We start from the raw sequence: 24,151 nt of genomic DNA, 5'->3' as shown, positions 1-24,151 counted from the left end.
AGTTACAACTAGCATCCTAAGAGGCAGAGGGAACGTGAATGCAAAAGATAAGGGAAATAGAGAAAATATAACTCCGGAAAGGTGATTGTTCAAGTGGGAATAGAAGAAGTGAGAGAAAACATTTTAATATGAGGGGTTTATTATGATCGAACGTGAACACCTCCAAGAGAAAACTAGATATTGTAGTTTTCTTCAAGAAGTGCTGGACCAACCGGGCTATGGTGGATATGTGGGCCTGCGGGGCCGCTACAAGGAACTGCCTGTTGGACAAAGCTCTCACAAGTCGAGCCTTTCCAAACCTTTTGGAAAGGTCCTAAAGGTATTTGAACCTTTCTCTTTTGGTCATATTTAATAACACACACATTATTATTCCTGACTATGTAGACTGCTTCCAAGAATGTTCCATACAATCAGATAAAAAGTAAATCATTAAATTGTATCACTTCAAAATACAAGAGTATTTAACCTGGCTTGGAAGGTCATGCCTTGCCTGAACCTGGCTTGGAAGGTCATGCCTTGCCTGAACCTGGCTTGGAAGGTCATGCCTTGCCTGAACCTGGCTTGGAAGGTCATGCCTTGCCTGAACCTGGCTTGGAAGGGATAATTCTAGTCAATATTGTACATCGCTCTAGACTGAGGATGTAACATTTGTGATATGGTGCTAAATTGTATCATTTCGGATTTACTGAAATGCACGATCGATATATATAAAATATAAATATATATATATATATATATATATATATATATATATATATATATATATATATATATATATATATATATATATATATATATATATATATATATATATATAGCGTTTAAAGTTCCCAAATGCTCTGCGGTGTTGCCGTTGGAAGCGCATCGTGATATTAGTGTTAACGGATGCCCCATTTGTGGTAAGTAACGAAATTTTGATGAGAATGTGGCATCAATCCTCGCAGAGAACATGTGAACAGTTATCTTTGTCACATGGTTTATATCTATACCAAGTTTAATATTTAGGAGTTAAACCAATATGTATAACTGTATTACGTGTGTCGTAATATTACCCTAACACTTTCAGATGTTTGTTTTATAATTGTGGTGATGTTGCTTACCATGAATAATGTGTTGTAAGTCAGACATGTGGAATAACATGTATTTTACCAGTCATGTTAAGGTTTCTCTTTCAGGAGGACCCAAAGTGGCTCTGGGATACATAGTGGCTCTGGTACCCATAGTGGCTCCAGGACCCTATAGTGGCTCCAGAACCCTACAGTGGCTCTGGGATACATAGTGGCTTCAGGACTCTATAGTGGCTCTGGGACCCATAGTGGCTCCAGGACCCTATAGTGGCTCCAGAACCCTACAGTGGCTCTGGGATACATAGTGGCTTCAGGACCCTATAGTGGCTCTGGGACCCATAGTGGCTCTGGGATACGTAGTGGCTCTGGAACCCATAATGGCTCCAGGAACTTATATGGCAATGTTTATGTCATCGTTACTTGATAGATTAATGAAGGCTTCTATGTGGCATGGAGACATGATAGACTACATATAATATCAAATGAAACATATTTATCTAAGAATAGCTACAAAATTATTTCCTGTTATTAATACAGAGGGAATGGGGTCGATTTATTTCCCTCCTGCTATTAATACCGTGTACTTTCTTCCTGTCATTAATGCAGAGGGAATATAATCCATGTAATTCCTTTCTGTTAATAATACAGAAGAAATACAATCTATATACTTTCTGTTATTAATACAGAAGAAATACAATCCATATACTTTCTGTTATTAATACAGAAGAAATACAATTAATGTACTTTTTTCCTGCTATTAATACAGTGCGTGTGATTATTTGCCGTTACTAATAAGGATGGAACACGGTCCATGTGTTATGTTCAGGTGTTCACTTCAAGACTGCTGGGTGTGCCACGGGGGAACACTCAGCTCAGAGTGATACGTGGAACGTGATGGTTATAATGGTAAATGAGACACTGAGCAACTTGTTCTTCTGTAGGCGTCTTTATTCCAGCAAGAGATATGTGACTCTCTTCTGATCACAGATGGGTGACACAGACTTGCTGGATAGCATGATAAGCATTATTATGTCAGCAATTTGTAAGTTATTAGTAGACAGAACACTTTTTAAATAATTAACAGAAGAACTTATCAGATCAGCAGCAGGCATCCATCATATAACCCAGCGGGTAGCCATCGCCCTTCGTACCAAGAGTAATCACAGTAACCATCAAACTCTCCCAACAAAAGTCGACTTCCTGTGCACCAACAGGTAACTGCTACTAGCAAGCCTCCAGTGACCCGCCCTGCAGCAGCTTGCATGGACAACCATATTGCAAACAAGTTGCTTATGAAGACCCAGCTGGCACTTAGCAACAATTGATGGTATTCTTCACCTTGTTCATACGTCACTGCTATATAAATCTTTACCGTGGTGTCCTTGTAGGTGGTTTAGTAAATTTATGTTTGAGTCGGTGTTTTATTTGCCGTATCATGTATAATCTTATGTATTATACCCAAGTACCTAATTGCTCTCTGTGACCTGGTCAGAGAGAAACATGATGCTTATTGTTAATACCATATGAGGTCTTCAGAAGACATTTGTATTTCTTCATCGCATATTTACCTCTGGAGCAGATAATATAAACGTTACCTGGCGGTGTTACTGACAGTAAGGCAGGATCTCCATACAATGGTGTATCTCCTCCCACGCCACTTAAGTCCATGATATTCTAATCGAGTGGAGGAACTTGTAATTCAGTGGAGGATATTATAAATAAGTTGAGGAACTTGTAATTAAGTTGGTGCTACATAGTCTCCCCGGCTTGGTGCCTTCTTTTGATAATTAATTACTTGTAATTAAGTGCATGAGCTTATTCCCAAAAAGGCATTCCTTATTCAGATTTCTACCCATTCACACATCAATCTACAACCATTGGCTTGGCCATTGGTCTGGTTTTTCAGGTAACGAACTGTGCACTCTTTAAGAGGTAACCCCTTGGTCTTCCTCATACCACCGTAAATCGGCGGTGGGAAACGGCTCTGGCTAGGTAACATAGTGGTCCTACACACTTAATGCACCGGCACTTGCTGGAACGGCGCTCTGCTTATTGTTCGACCTGCATTGTTCCTCTACAGTCAGGCACCTCCTTGTAGAATGTCCTCGATTTTAGGGCGTTCAAGTGTCTTGCCTTCCTAATGTCCCTCGTTAGATTCTTTGGAGAATACGATGCCTTTGATATCGCTCGCTTTATGCCTTTTTTCTCGTATTGGCACCCTCAGTGGTATTTAGCGCCTTTTGATAATTGTATCAAGTAGGTGGACGAGCTTGTAATTAAGTGTATAAGCTTGTATCAAGTGGAGGAGCTTGTAATCAAGCGGACGAAATTTTAATCAAGTAGCTAAGCATGTAATCAAGCTTATTATCATACAATGTGACTTTCATCTCGAGAACCAGATACGCATCGGATGCGGTCATGCATCTGATTGCAGTACCTGATTTTTAGAACAATCACAAGTATTCTCTTGCAAAGTGACTATAAAATACACGCCTTTGACATCGACCATCTTATGTCCTGCTATGGTATTGGTATCCTTAATGATATCTAAGAATTCGAGCATCTAATATGGTATGTAACACCATGCATGTGCATCGTATTTTATTCGTACGGGGAAGCTGCGCTTTAAAATAACTTTCAATAACTGTATGAAGAAATATACTAAAAAAAAGTCTACAAAATATCGTTGTAAGCTAGGGGTGCGTCTTATACGATGGCAAACGCGGTAATCTTGCTGGCAGTTTTGATCTGGGAATTAAATGGGTGAGAAAATATTTATATATTATGCAGGAGGAAGACGGTGGTTCGCAAGGGTTGACGTTCAGCTGGGAAGCATCGTCTAAAGCCTAATCTTTTCAAGAAACTTTTATTTTCTGATACGGCTCCTTCTCGGAGCTCGGGTTGAGTACAAGTTAACTATCTTAACAAACAGCGACTATATACAAATGGTTGCAGTCCGAAACCTGTTGTAGACATGCGTTTTAAACCTTAGTTTTGAAACTAGTTACTCAGATTTTGTGTTCTGAACCAAAGTTCAAAACGGTTCACAAGTATTTTAAAGGTAATAGTCTTTAGTTGAAACAAGGAAGGCTGTTTGGATTACTGAAGTTCATCTTGCCAAAGGTGTTACCCATCCAGCTACTGACCAGACAGTAATGCTTAACCTAACTGACCGAGTGACGATCACACCGTCAACTGGCATGATATCCCAGCCCGTCCTCCAAACAAAGACCCAAAAGTGATTCCATGCACTCGCCAAACCCCCTGTTTATGCAACCCGTCCTCGACTCAAGTCCATTACATCCAGCGGTCAACCCCACAGACGCATTCATAAGTTTTAACTTGCTGTTCATTCAAAACGGGAATTTTCTCAAGTATAAATTAATATTATAATATATTAACATATTGTGCATATATAGGCATAGGTTAGGTTAGGTGTTTAGGTTCTGTTGGCGATTATTTGTAGTTGTAGTACGTGGGTGAAGCATTTATAGCGTTGTGATTCGAACAAAATTCGTCAGTGAAGCATTTGTTCCGGATATGTTCGAACTTCAGCAGTTGTGAGTCGTGTGTAAATCGCTTTTCATTCATAAACAGGGGGTTTGGCAGGTGCATGGAATCACTTTTGGATCTTTGTTTGGAGGACGGGCTGGTTTATGAATGAAAAACGGTTTACACGACTCACATCTGTTGTTCGAACACTTCCGGAACAAGTGCTTCACTGACGAATTTTGTTCGAACCACAACGCTGTAAATGCTTCACCCGCGTACTACAAATACAAATAATCGCCAACAGAACCTAAACACCTAACCTAACCTATGCCCATATATGCACAATATGCTAATATATTATAATATTAATTTATATTTGAGAAAATTCCTGTTTTGAATGAACAGAATGTACAAATTTATGAATGCGTCTGTGGGGTCGACCACTGGATGTAATGGACTTGAGTCGAGGACGGGTTGCTGTAAATGCTTCACCCAAGTACTAAAAATACAAATAATCGCCAACAGAACCTAAACACCTAACCTATGCCTATATATGCACAGTATCCTAATAATATAATATTAATTTATATTTAAGAAAAATCCTGTTTTGAATGAACAGCATGTTAAAATTTATGAATGTGTCTGTGGGGTCGACCGCTGGATGTAATGGACTTGAGTCGAGGACGGGTTGCTGTGAAGTGTACAAATGGAGCTGATTTCTCCTCGTCTTGCAAGGTAAGTCTGGATGGTTGCTCCATAGTCTTCTCGGCTTGGTGCCTTCTCTTGATAATTACTTACTAACTACCTCCACCCCGGTAGATGATCGACTAATATACATTAATTGTAGCGCAGGTAATGGAAATGTGGGGTATAGAAATTGCGAGCGTTGGTAATTGGTCAATTAGACGAATGATTTATGTGCTTTTGTGCATTATTAAACGGTCTTGAAGCCACTTTGGTATTCTGTTGCCTGACGTGCAATTAATACCTTATGATCAGTTATTGACCACAGTAAAATAGTTTTCATTATTACCTTCAAATAATTATCTGAGTGATTACGTTTTCACGTAGGCAAGTATATTCCTTTTCATGAAGAGATAATTTCAGTACAGTTTTTTTTCTGCATTTCATATCACCGGTGATATCCCTGTCATGTCATTCCACGGAACATATTGACAAGTGATCACTAGCATCAATGTGGCTGACTATCGACTATCTGTAACGCTCCAGCTTTTATCGAGGATTAACCAACGTTAGTCAGCATGTAACGCTCGAAACGTTTATGAAAAGTTAATAGCAGTTGATTACACATTAAAAAGAAGTAGATCATTAACTACTACATTAATTTTGCAACTAATGTCAAATTAGTTGAAGGTGTTGTTTTCAGGCGCGTTATTATTCTCTGTATTAGAGAGAATAGAAGTAAAATAATACATGAAAACAAGAGGTATGGAGGGACATAAGGAACAAAATAAGGTTAATGCAATATGGAAAAAATGAGTTGAATAATAATGCGCTGCTTTGGAAATCTAATCAACTTTTTTTCTGGAAAATGGGAAGTTCGGAAGCGGAGCAAAGCACTGGTGGTAGAATTACTTGAAATATTAAAGCCAGGCTCGAGAGAATAGGAAAAAAATAAGAATTAAGACAAATTGCAAGCTTTGATTACCTTGAATCGATGAAAGAAACGGAATTCTGAATTGTATTGGTGGCATGAGCAAGATAGAACACCAGATGACAGATCAGAAGATGACAACATCAGTGTGGGTGAAAGATCAGCAGATGAGATGACAGCAACCGTGCAGAAGTTACATATGGGAAAAAGTAACGGTTGAGGGCGAGTTGCGTTAATGATTAAATACCAGGAAGGAAAATAAATGGAATGGTGATGGATGATGTGCCAAGATGCTTGACACAGTGGCACAGTGCCAGACGAGAGGAAGAGAGAGGCGACTGTGCAACAGTAATGATTAATGATGAATAGTGTGAGCTTAAGCGTTAAAACACCTGTTTTTCAGATAGAGGAACCTGCAAGTGCGATTGACACAGTAGGAAATCAAATTGTAAAATTGCTGATGTAATGAAATTCTCGTTAGGATGAACTAAACGTTGTTGATATTCCAAGAGCTCCATGTATGAACGTTCCAAAGCCTATGTATCCGTAGTGTATGAAAGTGTGTTCCAAGCCTATGTATGAGGGATACGTTCATTTTGAGCACGTATGAAGTATTTTATACTCCGTCCTAGCTGGGTGTCACCATATTCCACGATGTTGAGAGGTAATAATTCCCATTGTCGGGTAGAGGAAACCTGTATTTTGCATTATTGAGGTCCACCTAGGCCAACTATTGGTCTTCCCCCAGGATGTAATCCACAACTATTGTGTAATTCCTGGGTGCCTGTGTAGGAAAACAGAGGCATGAGGTGAAAGGAAACGTGCTCGGGCGTTTCTGACTGTAATATATGATCTCATTTTATAACCTTATTTGTTAAATATTCCCTCGTGCTACATCCTTTAGTGATGATACGCATGCGTGTAAACTTAGTGAATTACTTTGAGTGGTTTCAAAGTTATGGAACGCCCGCCATAAAGTTCCATTTTGCCATTGATCACAGTTCGGTTTCTGTAACTTTGATGGAAGAACCTTTGCTGTGGGTGACGACGCCGCCTTGAGACGCCAGCCATGCATGCAGCAAGTTTCCTCAGTTCATCTGCAGCAGCTGGAAAGTTAAGCTGCGGACATGGAATGTTTGAAGATTGGCCCAATGAAAGAACGAACGGACAGACGAACAGACGGTGATAAAATGGAATTGGACAGATGTACGAATATAGGCGAAGAGGGGCAGGTGAATGGACTGGTACAGATGTTCGTCAAGGGTTGAAACAAAAGATGAATATCATTTAATACTAATAATCGAAGATTCGCAGAGACTCGCTAAGTGATCGATGTACTGGAACTGGTCTTGCACCCGACGCCAAAACAGTCGGCGCCCGTGGCCCGACGCCGACAATGCCGAGTTAGCAAATGGATATACAAGTTTTCCTTGGTTGTCTCGGCCTCTGGAGGACCTGATAAATCTGAAGCAACTTTCTTCTGAAGAAAGAGAAGTCAATACGAATGTTTTGCCATAGATCTCTCCCGAGCGAGATGTTTGATAAGACACAACTTTAAGGTCGGATACGACAAAGAAATCGGACGCCGGGAAAGTTAAAATAAAACAGGTACAATAAGGATAGCAGGTGGGGCTGAACAGCTAGACCTCGCTTCCCAGTAGTCACTGATGGGTGTGCACTGTATGTGTCTCCTGCAAGTAATAATAATTATTTTATTAATTCTTCAGTTTACATTGTTTTGTATAACTCTAGTTATTTTTTTAATGGTTAAGTTAAATAACGTTTTTTTCAAAATGCAATGAATTTGAGTATAATTTTGTCTCCTATGTGAGCGTAAGATTCCGTGAAAGGAATATAGTTTGCAAATTGACTACATATAGTATGCCACACGTAACCTATCGGATATCAGATTTATCACGTGAAAGTTCACTTCTTGGATATCGCTTAATCGTTGACGGTATGGTTATGACACCGCCAACCACACAATTAGGTCACTAAAACGGTAACGCGTCGGATAAAAATTATGTACGCGCTGAAAACGGGCTTCTATGATAGCCTATGTTCTGGCGTGAAGACTAAAGGTTCCAGAATCAAGAATGTCTATAATAGTTTGTATTGTGGGATCGACTGTAATCAAAACATAGTAATTACAATTAGTCCAATTATACATATACAGCCTGTTAAGCTTATATTTTTTTCAGTTACAGTAAGCTCTTATTTGATCAGGCTTTTGTTTAGTGTTGTTAATCATTCACATTGACATGTAATTAACATCAGCAGATGTCAGGGCTCCAGTTTTCCCTGGGCTTGTCTTGTAGCTTACAGCGCTCAAAATTTGTATTTCAAATTTGGAAATACCGTAATATACCTCACTGGGTAATTGCGGTGGGCGGTTTGCTCAAGCCTTGTACATTTTTAGCAAATAATATAATGTTTATAAAACAAAAGATGAAGACTTTTGAGGTCAAATCATTTTTTAGAGTGGAAAATAACTATTTAAAGTAAATATATCGAATACAACCTGTATTATTTATTTAATATACGGAATAAGAATAATGTCCCTTTATGAATTATCCGAAGCAAAACATAAAATTAAGGCGCAGATTTTGGAGCGCGTCATTTAAAGTTTTGCGGGACTTTGGCCTGCACTTTCCATCTAACTTTGCCGCATACTAATGGTGTTTTGTTTTGCAAAATATTTCCCAACATTCCAGTAAACCTTCGTTTCGTGTATATATTCTTTCGGGAAAAATAACACGGGAATACAGTAATGTTATAAGGTGTGTGACCCTGGGACTTACTGGTTGTACACATTCCCGCCAAAATGCAAAATCGGAAACTGTTGTTAAGGCTTTAATACTCTGTGGTGTTATATTTAGGTCCGATCCTTAGGGTTAAAAAAAATAGAATTGTCAATATTCCTGGCGTGACGGTGGAAGATGTGACAGAGTACATTACTTAGGAAATGTTCCCGGCCCTGCATGTTTGTGAGAAAATTATAATTAGTCCTTCACGCTACTAATAAAACAGACCATTAAAATAATTGTGATTTATTTATTTAGGAGGCTTTAAATGCCTAAAAATAATTTTATTTGGAGACTGCTGAATTTTAACTATTTTAGGTAGCGCAGTAGTCGGTGTAGTCTTGTAACAACTGATAGGTCCTGGATTGAATTCATGCAGCAGGACAGAGACGTTTTGACAAGTTTCTTTTCACCTGGTGTTTATCTGTTTATTTGACAATAAATAGTTTCCCGGGAGTTAGAGCACTGTTTTGAGTTGCATCTTCAGAAGAGTTGATAGTTAGCCCAGACTTATCGACGTCACCCCCTTCAACCGGTTAAGGGGAACCAAACTATATTGCCAGTGCTAGTAACTTGGCTATGGTGGATTTCCATAATTTTCATGTTTAAATTACTGAAAACTTTATAAATTGCTATAATAATGTCAGTTTGCTCAAGATTATTTTCCTATTAAACAGTCTTGAATCGTAGTTTTTCACCTTTTTCAACTCTACACTGAACAAGGTATTGGAATTATTAAGACACGCCATAATTATTTTAGGGAGAAACTTCGTATATATAAAAACGGGTATTTAGATTGTGTTTACAAATTTAATTGCTAAAATTCTAATATTTTTTTTAAATAACGTTGATCGTGTATTTCAAAAAATGGTTAAAAATAGTTTCATATTTCTTATTACTCCTGTTACATTTTCCCTCTCAAACACCCGCGGCAGACCTGTGGAGCCTTGCGGAACACCTGTTGAAAAACATTGCTCTATTTCCACATATCAACTTCTAAAGAGTTGAATTTCAGAGGAATTACGGAAGATATACGCCTCGTTAACTCAATCCAGGTTAACCCCGTTGATTTTGACATTTTTTGGACGGGTGGCTAGATAGCATCTACGTTGGCTCCTTCAATGTTGCTCACCTTATGTCCTTTAGTTCTGGTAATGGTATCCTGAGTTATATGAACACCTCACGACACTGACGGCGCCACTCACTCTTCCCGGCTTGGCGCTTTCGTTTGATAATTACTCAGCCAACTCGTTCTCCTACTAATTACGTCGTTTTTCGCTCGTATGCGCACTAAGGTAAAAAATGGACGTTATATGAAATGAAATTGGCTCACAAAATTGACGTACTGTTCTGTTTTCTGTTTTGGGTCCTCTGGCTTAGTCTGTTAGGTTAGGAAAGGACACTAGAAATTAACGGTTTTCATGACGTTTTGAAACCTTAGGAAAATTTCCTGCTCTCCTCACCTACCAGAGGACCCAAAGCTTGCTTCTTTGGGTCCATTTCATTTGGAAAATTAATTAAAAAAATGAAAATTCCAATACGACGATTTTTGGCCGTAGTGCATACGAGCGAAAAGGGACGTAATTTGTAAGAGGACGAGGGCTTGGCGCTGCCTGGAGTCGTCCTCCCGCTGGAGGATTCATCCATCAGCGGAATGATACAGCTGTGCCATATTTATAATTTGTTAACGTAATTTTTAATATTACTGATGTTATTCAGTGTGACATCAGGGAGACTGTTGTCAAGACTTGCAACAGGAAGGGTAAGTTAATGGCAGACCAGTCTAAGGTTACCGCAATATCCTTCGTCGAAGAATATGGTTCACGTGATACCAGTAGGAAGCATACGATACCAGTAGAAAATTCACAATACCAGCAGGAAGACCATCACCTTCGTTCTCGCATAAGAGCTGTTGTAAAAATGCTTTTATCCAGAATATAGAAAATTCAAGCTGATGATAATGTCTGCATTAATGTACAGAAAACAGGAGGAGGGAAAGTGTCTCGAAAAATACAAGTACTGTATTAGCTTGCTTGAGGACAAGCTCAGTGATGAAGGAAGTGTTCGAGAAAATTTTTTCTTCAATCGGATGAATGGCATTAGGGGAAACAAATGGTAATTCTGAAATGAAAGGTTTGGATAAGAGAAAAGAATGGAAGTCTGTATTCATCGTCGCAGATACAGAGAACCAAGAACACCCTTCTCAACTTTCTGTGGATAATGCCACTGACCGCAAGTATTAACATTAGTGAATTGGTAAAAGCACAGAAGTAAAATTTAATGTTGGACTTGTGAAGCGAAACATGAAGGAAGCTTTTCGAATAAGGCTGCCACTCCACTTAAAAATTTATGGAGGGTCCAAGGTTGTTAGATAAAATACAAAAGCGGTGCAGGAGGTCAGGTTCCAGCCGCTCGAGTGGAAAAAAGGTCGTCGACAGAGACCAAATGGGAAAGTGTTTTGAAATGGAGGGACAAAGTTCACATTTGAAGACTCGCATCCAAAGGTTAAAAAGGAGAGCAGCATGGACGTGGAAAATGGGTCTACGAAAATGTTTTAGCTAAGCAAAATAATATATTATTCGCATGAGGAAATGATTAAGGGAAGATTCACTAGAAAGTCATACAATATACCCTACTATACCGTCCCACACATGCACAGGTCAATATCTTTAAACGAACGTTGAGAAAGATGTGCATTGCAGAGGACTTTCACTGAGCGTCCTGGGTAGGACTTCACTGAGAAGTCCAGCAGCAAAGTTTGGATATGTCTACTTTTTCATATCGGAAGAATACAATTACATTCCAGAAGCCGATGCGGATAACAGAATACGTACTATCAAGTGTGATCTATTCCCGTGGTCGTCGTCCTGCTACTGGAGAAGGAAGTGGGGTAACGTCCCTGGCGAGGTTACGTATTGACTACAAGATGGACCTAAACACGACACACCACCAAGAATGAGCCCCACCACCATCACCCCCCACCACCACCACCCCAACCACCACCATAACCCCCCCACCACCACCACCCCAACCACCACCATAACCCCCCCACCACCACCCCAACCACCACCATAACCCCCCCCCACCACCACCACCCCAACCCCCCCCCCCAACACCACCACCCCAACCCCCCCCCCCCAACACCACCACCCCAACCCCCTCCCAACACCACCACCCCCCCCCCCCCCAACACCACCATCACTCCCCCCACCACCACCAAACACTGCCACGATCAACGGTGAAACCCCCACCAAGTTAGGCTTCTCCCATGAGCCCATTCGAAGCTAGACTACGCCTGCAGTCATCCCACGCCTACTTTGATCCAAGAAAAGCTCACCTATGCCTATAGTAGTTCCAAAAATACTGTCCCCACGCTAACAATGATCCCAAGAATACTCACCCACGCCTACAATGAGCCTTTTCAAAACTCGCCACGCCTATAATGAGCGCTTGCAAAGCTCGCCACGCCTATAATGAGCGCTTGCAAAGCTCGCCACGCCTATAATGAGCGCTTGCAAAGCTCGCCACGCCTATAATGAGCGCTTGCAAAGCTCTCCACGCCTATAGTGAACATTTTCAAAGCTCTCCGAGCCTACAGTAAACCCCTATTGCGCATGCACGCCTGTCTACTGGTTCCTCTTTAAAAGTACAAAAGTTTGAGGGTTTTCCTGCGTGCCTAAAAGCCCGATAAAGTCACAATGGATATGACTGCAGTGGTCCACTGATATTGTATACCGGGTGTTTCTCCTTCACATTTGAAGTGAGGCTTTGTCGTATGTGCTCGTTCTTACGTCTTGCCATTTAAATCCAAAGTCCTTGTATACTAATCTCTCATTTGCATAAAAAGTATTCACTACTGGTTTGGTTAATTTATTTATTTTGTGTTGACGTCATTTGACGTTCGTATAGACGATGAAACTCGTTTATGTGAGTGGTATATGTGGTGATGAGTAGTTTTTCTGCGAGATTTTGTTAAATAGTATCGGTGAAACCTGTATCGGTCTTCGATGTCCGGTCGACCTCAAGCTAAAAGTTGCACTCTTTCCTCCCGCGCGCTACGCTCGCCTCACCTACAACTCCCTCTCTCCCACGCACTACAACACACTCTCCCACACACTACAACAAGCACTGATCTTTTACTCTCAAGCGTTGCTACCACACCACATCCTCAGTTACAGCCCCGGTCCTACGCCAGCTAAAGTCCACTACGGGCTCACTATAGGCCGTGCTACTTGGAACTATTTGTTCCGCGTAGCTAAATCTAAAACAACAACAACCGCATCCTCCCACACCAATCCTCTTCCACTTACAGCTCCGTCCCTCCCACGTTCTGTTCCCTCCTACACATGTCAGATCTCCAGCCAGCGCCAGTTAGCTGTTTTTGCCCTTTAAAACGTTTAAGTGCCTCATGATCGCAGTGAATTACAATTTATCTGGATGGTGATAAAAGATGCGTTACAATTTCTATGATAATCCTCTTAGGCCTATTAATAATTGAAGATTGGCGTTCATCACAAATAATGCAAACGCTCATTAATCCAGCCACCAAACCTCCTGTTTATGTATAAAAAGATTTACAACTGTAAATCACACAAGTTACAGCCCCGCTCCTGTGCCAGGTAAGTCCACTACGGGCTCACCATAGCCCGTGCTACTTGAAACGTTTTGTTCCGAGTAACTGAATCTTAAACAACAGCAGCAGCAGCAAATCACACTATTTGCAACTGATGACCTTCGAACAGTTTCGCTGACGTCCTCTGTTTGAATCGCACATCTGTAAATAATTGCCAACAAAACTTAAACACCTAACTTATGCCTAGTCATACACAAAATTCTAATATATAATAATCTTAATTCACACATAAGAAAATATCGATTCTGAATACACAGTACGTTAAAATGGATGACGGCGTGTTTTGGATCGGCCGCTGCAGGGATGAGCATAGCCTCAGATTGGGTTGGAAGATTGTTAACTAGTTCGATTCTTAACCAGGTGAAATTTTGGCTTGTTCCTCTTTCCTGTCGGTTGATCGCTCACGATATGTGAAGGTGCCCGTCTCCAGCTGCAGTGTTGCTGACTGTAGTAAAAGTGTTATATATATTATTGTACCAGATGGATGCTCGCTTGACTGTTTTGTTTGTGTCGTCAGATCAGCTGTGTCGTGCGTGTGTGCAGGTTGGTGGAATGTTAACTTTTAGTTTAATTTCTATTTGTTCTAGCTTTAGTCATGTGCAGTTTGCTTATTGTTATAGTGAATAGACAGTGCTTAAACTGAACATAAGTATTGTATATTATATGGCTTGTGTTATTGCAGGATGTAACTGTACTGTAATTATTTGATCAGTAAAGCCATAAGTCTGGCAATACTTCTCCTTTACCTCACTGACATAACAGTGTTCGTGTATGCTTTTAAGAACCAATCCAAGTGTAATAAAAAATCAGTAGAAACTAAATAATACCCCACCACTCGCCATTATGCTGCAGGTCACAGGAAATTCCCAGTGCTCTACTGACCAAAGGGTTCACGGGTCTTTGCCACTGAGAAAACCTAACAGATTCTCGTGTAACCTGCAACATAACTCTCACAAAAGTGCCTCGTTCCGTAAATTACTATAATAACTGTATTCCCAACAGAGACGATGCACCATACTCTGACGTGCTATATGCTATTTTCTGCACATCATATGCAGATAACGTACTATAACCTCTACTCCCCCTGACGCCACCTATAAAGTTCATATCCACCTATAAAGTTCATATCCATAGAAGCATAGTATATGATTGTAGACAGGGCCACCATCATATATATTTATACAGTGCAGTCCGTAAGAATTTGGACAGTAATATAATGTTTGTTGTTTTGGCTACATACTCCAGTATATTAGATATGAAGCTGAACGATGATGATGCGGTGAAAGCAAACACTTTCAGCTTTCTCGATTGTACATATTACAAATTTGAAGTCAGTATCTTAGTAATTGTAGGCATAAAATAAATGCCAAATAAATCTGTCTATAAAAGTGTGTGTGTCTGTCCGAGGCTGGAGGCTAGATACTTGGGAGCCTAGCCTTCTCAATTTTCACACATGAAACATATGGAGTATGGGAGTGTCGGCTCCAGAGCCTCACTTTTAGAAATATCGGCATCTCTTCCCCCACCCGAAAAATTTATTGTATTGTCCGTAGACTTGTTTAACACTTTCAATTATCAAACTGGTTTTTTTTTTAGGGGGGGGGGGGGGACGCAAGAGATGGTATAGCCAGAGAAGACGGTGGAAGGGGGGAATGCTTGAAGAGAGGGAAAGAGAAAAGTGGAGAGGGAGGGTGATAAGAGGCGAGGGAAGGGGTGATGAAGGAAGAGAAAGCTGAGAGAAGGGTGAGATTGTGGGAGAGGGGGAAGAAATGGGAGAAGAGAAACTGGCCATGACTGGGTACCCCATTTAGTTTAAAATTCAAATTTAAATATTCTCATTATTCAGTATTATATTAAACAAAATAGCGGTTACATATACGAATAAATTTGTCGTATATGTACCGTCCTCTCGAATAGTTTCATCGCATGTTTACGTATAAATCATAGCTGCTCGCAAAATTAACGGGCTGTCGCATTTTCTATGCGGAGGTTCTCGGTTATGTTGGGTTCGGGCAATTTTGTACACCATTTTTGTGCCATGGTGACAACTCCAGAGGACGGGCTGATCTGTGAATGTCGGTAGAATTGTAAGTTGCTATTGTTTACACTGTGTTTGCCTTGTATTGAGCGCTGTCACAATGGGCATTGGAGTATATAATTATAATAATTCCTAATGTAATATAACTATTATATTATTCATAATATAATTGCAATAATGTAGGTCCCCCCCACCCCCTCCAAGTTCAACCTACTGACCTTCCCCATGCTGTTGTTGTTTTCGATTTAGCTACTCAGAACAAAAGTTGCAAGTAGCACGGGCTATGGTGAGCCCGTAGTGCACTTACCTGGCACAGGAGCGGGGCTGTAACTGTAACTCCCGGTTACCTATTTACTGCCTGACGAACAGACGCACTAGGTGAAAGGAAACGTTCCCAACCATTTTTACCCCGCCCGGGACTCGAACCCAGGATCTCTGATTTTGAGTCGAGAACGACATTTTCTCGTATAAAAACACAAACAAAATTTCAAGTGCATTATTAACTTTAAAAATTCTATTATAAATGTTCAGCTATTTAGTAATAAAGTTTTTAATTTGAAATTAAAATTATGTAGTGTTGTAAAATGTCGGTTATTTCTTCTTCTCCAGGCACATGTCCGTTGGACTTGCATACTAGTTAATTTACATGATCTCTTACGACATTACGCTCTACCAATACACTGCATCAGACATTATTGTTGTTTCAGAAAGTGTCAAAGCATTAAGTGTGTTTCCATGTAAGGGCAGAATTTCACTGAAAAATGGTGAACCTGAAAGCCCCTGATACTGCGGCATTCTGGGTGTCAGACGTTACTATAGTATAGGATGTACTTAGGAAAACTGGATCGCCATCGCGATTACCTTGCGATGATTTCGGAGCTCAACGTCCCCGCGGCCCGATCGTCGACCAGGCTTCCTCGTTGCTGGACTGGTCAACCAGGCTGTTGGACGCGGCTGCTCGCAGCCTGACGTATGAATCACAGCCTGATTGATCAGGTATCCTTTGGAGGTGCTTATCTAGTTCTCTCTTGAACACTGAGAGGGGTCGGCCAGTTATGCCCCTTATGTGTAGTGGAAGCGTGTTGAACAGTCTCGGGCTTCTGATGTTGATAGATGATGATGTTGTTAAAGATTTGCTACCTGGAACAAAAAGTCCCAAGCAGCACGGGCTATGCTGAGCCCATCGTGTTGATAGAGTTCTCTCTCAGAGTACCTATTGCACCTCTACTGTTCAACGGGGGTATTCTGCACATCCTGCCATGCCTCCTGGTCTCATGTGATGTTATTTCTCTGTGCAGGTTTGGGACCATCCCCTCTTAATATTTTCTACGTGTAAATTATTATATATCTCTCCCGCCTGCGCTCAAGAGAGTACACCCAGGCTAGGTTTTGGACAACAATTACCCGTGACGTTAGGGGTCATACTTAATGTTTTGATATAAACCCAAATATCGCTCTTGTTTGATATAATAAGCCCATATACATCACGTAGCGTTCCCGGCTCTTGGCTGCAGGCGCACCAGACTCTTCACAAGGGTGATGGCCTAAGTTATCCCATACCCGGTGATACATGCAACCTTCCCTGCCACTTCCTGGCTTCTTGTGATTTACTGAGCAACTCCTGCACTGTGAAACCCTCTAAACTAAAGATGTTATCTTGAAAATTTGCTCTCAGCTCTTGTGTGATCCTACGTTGCTTGCCGGTAATTATTACTGACGCGACTGTTATATTTATTCTTATTACAATATATTGTAATCATTATGTTTCATCAATATTGTCATTATTATTGTCATCGTAGATTTAATCGTTAATATTAGGCGGCTTATTTAAACTAAATGTACACCAACATTGAATGCATTAATATATATATATATATATATATATATATATATATATATATATATATATATATATGCGCTAATATAAAATATATATTTTTCATATATATATATATATATCATACATATATTCGGTATATATATACCGAATCGCTATATGAAGATTTATTGAAAAAAATTACAGGAGGCTGATGTGCAAGACCGTTGACCAGCACAGAGCAGGAAGGTGCTGTACGTGATCCTTTAAGACTTAGGATAGAAAGGTAAGAAACAACTGTATTATAAATATTGGTGAGGATAAGATAATAAACAGCTAACAGCAAAATACACGTGACCGGCAACATTTAAAAACGGGTGACTAGTAGCTTCATAACGCCATGGGTTTTCCATATACCAACAACCCATAGTTTGGATCGAGAGGCTGTTATTTTTATTATTTTATAATCCTTTTCCAATTATTTTGTAAACCCGGAAAGGAATAGAATAGAAATTACGAGGAGAGAGCACTAAGCCAGCATTACTGTATAGCCTCGGGAAACGAGGAAAGACGATTATTGCATTCTCAGAATACATGGCAAGACGTAGACAATACATGCATCATGCTGTATATGCATTATACCAAGACAACAGGTACAATGACTCTTAAGCAACCAGTTCCCTCGAACTGTACATTGTATTTTGACGTATAAATCCCCAACGGTTAAAATATGTTTCACTATAATTTGTTGCTGTTCGCAAAATTGACTGGCTGTTCCGTTTTCTATGCGAGGGTCCTCGGTTAAGTTAGATTCGGGCAATTTAGTAAATCCTTTTAGTGAGGTTGTGATAACTCGAGAGGACGGGCTGCTTTAAGAGGAACTACAAGACAAAAGAGTAAAAGAAAGCGATGCACGAAGAATTGCCAATAACATGAGACAATGAGATAAACAATATAAAAACTATTAAATTACTAACGATATAAGAAAAATTATGAAAGGAAACTTTATTTAATATAGATTATCATCAATGTTAAAGAAAGCTTTACCCTGTTCATCAAAATAGTTTAAAGATAAGAATTCGACCAAGGAAAAACTAAATTAGGACGAAGAATTGCAAGAGGTGGACGATAACCCGTTAGTGATAGAGCAGTTGTATAAACTAATCAACATACAAATCTTTAAAGTAAGAAGTAAAATGGGCAAGGAAACGAGGAAGAGGGGAATAAAGGAGACATGTTAGAACAGGACGCTCAGATGGGAATACTCAGCCAGCCTCTTGTAAAATTCATAGAGCTAAGAAGGTGGCGACCAGAGGCACTGAAGGATTTACGGACACGGAGGAGGAGGAGCTGATAGGCACATGGAAAGGAGGAGGAGGGGCTGAAAGGCACACGGAGGAGAAACTGCAAGGCAATGTTGTAGGTTTGGTAGTAGTAATACGCATTAATTGTTATGCCCTACATGCATGGTCTTGCATTTTTCGATATTAAAAAGCATATGCCAGTCTTCCGACCACTTGTGGAGTTCATGTAGTTATAATAATAGATATAATATCTTCGTAAGCTCTCGTTATCATTGTCACTTCTACTTTACCATAAATCTTAGTGCACAAAGAAAACGCGTTAACGTGATGCATCAATGAGAAAATTAGTAGAAACCATGATAAGGATTCAAATCTTAATCATGGCTTCTACTGTTTTTCTCATATGCAAAATTTATAATTATATACTTGCTTAACTGAATTAAGTTTGGGATTCAATTTCTGAATTCATTATGTGCATCTAACCCTTTTCACCACAGCCCACGGGATGGGTATGGGGTGCATAATTAATGACTAAATTCGACTAGCGCCGCCTAGCTAGGACAAGGGAAACTGGATAGAAACCGCAAATCGAGTTGTCATCCTAACAATGTTTACATCCATGTAGCCAACAGGACATCTAAAGTACTAAAGCGCGAAAATACGTAGGAGAAAAGAAAGAAAACAAAATGCATCAATGGCTTTCTTAACGCTTTGTGTATTAGTGAATAACTTTGCGTGTAACAAGCAGTTCCCTTGGGGAGGTGGTAACACACTGCCTGGCATTTCGTAAGCGCTTGGGCGTGGGTTCGTATCCTGGCCGGGATGGATTTACTGGGCACCAATCCTTAACTGAAGCCTCGGTTCAATCAGCGGTGGATGGGTACCTGGTTGTTAAATGATTTGACGGGTCGTATTCCGGGGAAAATTAGGATTAAGGACCTGTCCGAAACGCTATGCTTGCTAGTGGCTGTACGAGAATGTAAAAACTTTTGTATAAATAAATAAAAAAAAATAGTGTTTTTTAAATACACATTATGTGTAATTACGACAGATTAACCACTATCTTGTTCTATATATTTTAAATACAATTGTAATTATTTTACCAATGTGACGATTGTAACGGTTCTATTGTTACGTAAAGTATGGTGACAATAAACATAAACACTAAGATAATATATATATTTGGTCGAATATACAGAAGTACACAGGTGATACTTTGCTGTGAGTTGAGCGCACTGAGCGTCGGTACAGTATCTCGCAAGTGTCTGCTCTAGACCACACTTGAAAGTAGACTAGTTAATATTTGCTATTCTGCTGCTTATATGCTCGGGCAACACCTTACCGAGTTGCTCGGGCAACACTTCACCTCATTCATCTCCAAAGGTTGACAGGAATATTAACAATGCATTTGGAGCGAGTATATTATTGGGATAATCTACTCGCTACACGATATTAGCAATTTATTACTGTTACCCTAGAAACCTAGAAAACAAAACTGATGGCCATGTCATGGAGACACTAAATATGTTCATCAGACATTATATAAGGAGTGGAAAATTATGAAAATCTCTCCCATGTGAAAGATGTCGCGTACGACAGCACATCACTTGCAGCACTCTCCTAGATGCCAAGTGCTCGCAAATATGGGTTTCCTAGTCACTCTTACATGAAGTAGTTAGCCAAAATTAAAGACCCAAACGGAGGTCAATCTGACGGTAATGTGCACATCTTTGTCACACCATTGACTTAAACGCATGCATGGTACCCGGAACACTTGATTAGAGATTTAAGCAAGTATATTGTCCAGAAGAGCCCCCTTACGGGCTATTCATGCCCGTGCCACCTCTTGGGGAGGCTTAACCTTCATCAGTCATTCAATCTGGACTGATGTATACATTGGGTAGATCAGCAATATGGTCAGCTATTTATGGAGACGGAGAGTCACAATAACGTGGTTAAGGATATGATGACTAAACCACATATCAGAAAATGGAGAAACGACAACGTTTCGGTCCGTCCACAACGTGATAATGATCCAGGTCGGACCGAAATATTGTAGTTTCTCCATTTTCTGATGTGTGGTTTGGTCATCAACTATTTAGTGACACTCCCGTATCTGCGGTTAAGAGCACAGCAGCCATATAGGCGCTTCCCGGCATGGGCTGCCATTCTCGACTTACGACGGCTGCAGCAATTACTGTAGTGCCAAATAATGATAGTGCGAGATGGTGGTAAATGGTGTGCGAGAGGTCTCAGTAGTAGCATGAGACGGGGAAGAAGACCTGTGGAGACTGTATAACAAGCAGAAGGGAAGATGGAGGTCGTTAGTGTGGTCATTACAGCGTGTCGTTAAGCTCCTTCAGGTTTATGTGAGCCCGTCAACCGGCAGAGACGTCCAACACAAATTTCCCTCACATGTTTTCTTTCTTATCCGTCTTTTTTGTTTTAATTAAGTTCTTCCACAGTTAGTGATCTGGTAATGAGTTTTGATTTAAGCATAGGAAGTGAAAGCTATTTAGCAGTTGATAACGCTTATAGACTCTTTAGGTAAACAACTTTGTTGAATTCAATTTGAATCGTGAATTAATTTTTTTTTTAATTTGAGTCGACACTGTCCACATTCTATGTGGATGGTGTCCCTTATACATTCTTCCCCCACTACTCAGTTTGCTGTTTTATTCTTATTAACTATCATTCACACTCTTAGAACATCACAGATCTAAAAAAAAATTAAGAGTCCCTGTCTTTTAAAAAGGCGGGTTAGACAGACGGACAAAGAAACACAGCGCCTCCCAGCGACAGTGTTTCAAGGCTGCTCATGTATCCTTGTCGTCGATAATTGCCACAGTCTCTCGGGCCGACCTGACCCTCCCTGTAAGCGGTGGCGGGGAAGTTATTACTAGTAACACCTCTAACACCCGGCAACACTGCTATGCCGACCTAAACACACTCCTAGCATTGCTCTAACGATCTTGTGTTACACCCTCTTCCATCCTCCAACCCTGCTCTACCGACCTCCAACACTAAAACATGTTACAAATATATTTATTAATGAATCGGTCTATTTCCTGTGAATCCCATCCCATATCCTGCCAATCATACGACGTTGCTACAACGTTCAAACAAGCTAACACCTTCGTGTAAATTGTAACAATTAGGACCAATACGTTGTGTTTGTGCCTACGAATGTTGATAAAGCTGACGAGTTGGCCAAAGCCTATGCGATTAATTAAAGAGGGAGTTAATTACCCTCTTGAATTGCCTATGAGCACACAGAGAACTTCAACATAATTTAATAGATCTGGGACGGTGAAATTTATTGTATTGCAATGCTGAAAGAGCCACATGTCTAGTGGTCATCCAATCAAGTCGGCAAACTTGCCTAGACGTCATTACTACTAGGTTTACACTGCTACAAGTACCTCTGGGAATTTCCATCACCTGCTGGTCTCTGTAGTACAACTGGGTTCGCTCGCGACTCAAATCTTGAATCCCAGGTTCGAATCCTGAACGGGACAGAAATGGTTGGGCATTTTTCATATCACCTAATACCTCTGACCCTCTGTTCATCTAGAGGTAAACACGTATCCCGGAGTTAGTCAACTGTTGTGGAATTGCATCCTGGGGAAGGACAGGAGTTCGACCTTGGAAGGGGGGGAACCTCAATAAAAGCCTAACATGCCTGTCTCAAAGTGAATCTAACCAAAGGTAATCTGTCAGCAAAACTAATTAAAACTGAATAAATATCCAATAACTTGGAGACAATTTATCAACTTTAGAGAAATATCCATATACTTTATCCAGGATGACATATTACCCAAATACTATCCAGCTACCCCAAGTTTGTTATACATATTACACACATTCATATTCTTAATTTAATCAGAATTAAGTGCTAAACATTCAACAACAATTATCAACAATGTTTTTATCTATGCAATTATCTACTCGTTCATATTTGAAATCAGGTCATTGTAAAACTACCTACACTGATATCTTCGCTTTACATCTTGACAATTCTTTGTCGTTCCTTAATCTGAAGTGGTCTCGACAGTCATATAGACACAGATGATCCTTCAGACATTCTACTGAAAAAGCTAATCCAGTCAAATTCTAAACCATTCAGGACGAGTATTTTCTGTTTTAACCTGTTTAGCTTTTAAAAGTATTTTGCTGGCGATACTAAGTAGGCCTACTTGTGTTTTATAAGCCAGTCTTATTTATTTTGTTATCATACGAGTAAGGGGTGTCTATATACTTGCCAGCTGAAAAAAATAGTATCTAGTTGGTTTGTTTTCTATTTATATCTACAAGAGAATGTGTCGAAGGTGGGAGGTCAGACGGTTGTGGTTAGCCTTGCGCAACTTTTTATGGTGAACTGTGATTGTATGAAGTGTGATAGGAAGGGATTGGGATTGACCCCCATGCATTCTTTAAGTAACCACAACACATACAACTTCATCAAAGTAACAATAGTCAAAAAAATAATGCTGTGGTTACAATTTGTGTTTGCTTGGTACATAGAATGTTCTGAGAGAAAGGGACGGAGGGAGAGTGAGATAGGGGAAGGGGGGGGGGTTAGAGAGCACCAGTCAGGCACTAACAAGAGACCTGGACACCACTGGGTACCCAACCTATTTGTAAAAGTCTCTATCTCTCTCTCTCTAAGGTGGTTAGCAGTATAATGAATATAATTCATTATATCTGTCTATTTAGGGACAGGCAGCCAGAGTGTATTCATATATGTTAGGCTTATATTGAGGTCCACCCTTTCTCCCCCCTGCCCCAAAAGGTTGAATTACAAACTCCTAAGTACCTACTTACTGCTAGGCGATAGGAAATGATTCCAACTATTTCTGTCCTGCCTGGGATTCAAACCTGTTATTCTCAATATTGTCAGGAACGAACCCTACTGTATTACCCAGACCTTATACGCTTATGGCTAGCCTCACGCAACTTTGCATGGTGATTAGTGATTTTGTGGAGTTATTGAACTCCACGAGTTCTTGTCCCATCTCCCGCAAAGGTATTCCTTATTCCGACTTTTATCCTGTTATTCATTCCTCCATCCTTGCCCGTTGGCATGGTAGTTGGTCCTCTGTGGTTAGTAACAATCTGCGTACTCTCAAACGTAGTGTCCCCGTGGCCTTCCTCCTACCACCGCAATCTGCGGTGGGAAACTTTTGGCACGGCTGCGGGTTGGCTATACTCGCTTAACCCATGGTCACTTAATGGAGCGCCGCCCTGCTCCTTATTTTCTGAATTGCATTGTCCCTCTTACAGTTGTGCATATCCTTGTTGAATGTCCTGACTTCCAGGACGAGCATGTGTCTTGCTTTCCGACCGTTCCTCGCGGTCACTTGTCCTTCGATAGAACGGGTG

The 24,151-nt window shown here is 40.4% G+C and overlaps 1 long non-coding RNA gene across 4 annotated transcripts in view; it reads left to right on the top strand.

The window, feature by feature from the left end:
• Positions 1-5,279: 5,279 nt before the first annotated feature.
• Positions 5,280-24,151, top strand: part of LOC123772424 (uncharacterized) — a 44,066-nt gene continuing 25,194 nt past the window's right edge. Inside the window, exons 1-2 of one of the 4 annotated variants that reach the window (XR_011228897.1) lie at positions 5,280-5,294; positions 17,673-17,751. This is a non-coding gene — a long non-coding RNA (uncharacterized lncRNA). Of the gene's footprint in view, positions 5,295-14,113; positions 14,155-17,672; positions 17,752-24,151 lie in introns of those variants that run through there. The other 3 variants (XR_006774651.2, XR_011228900.1, XR_011228902.1) reach the window with 3 other exon arrangements.

This window comes from Procambarus clarkii, chromosome 17 (assembly GCF_040958095.1).
Source record: "Procambarus clarkii isolate CNS0578487 chromosome 17, FALCON_Pclarkii_2.0, whole genome shotgun sequence".
NCBI lineage: Eukaryota > Metazoa > Arthropoda > Malacostraca > Decapoda > Cambaridae > Procambarus > Procambarus clarkii.
This window is presented reverse-complemented; position numbering and strand designations above follow the sequence as displayed.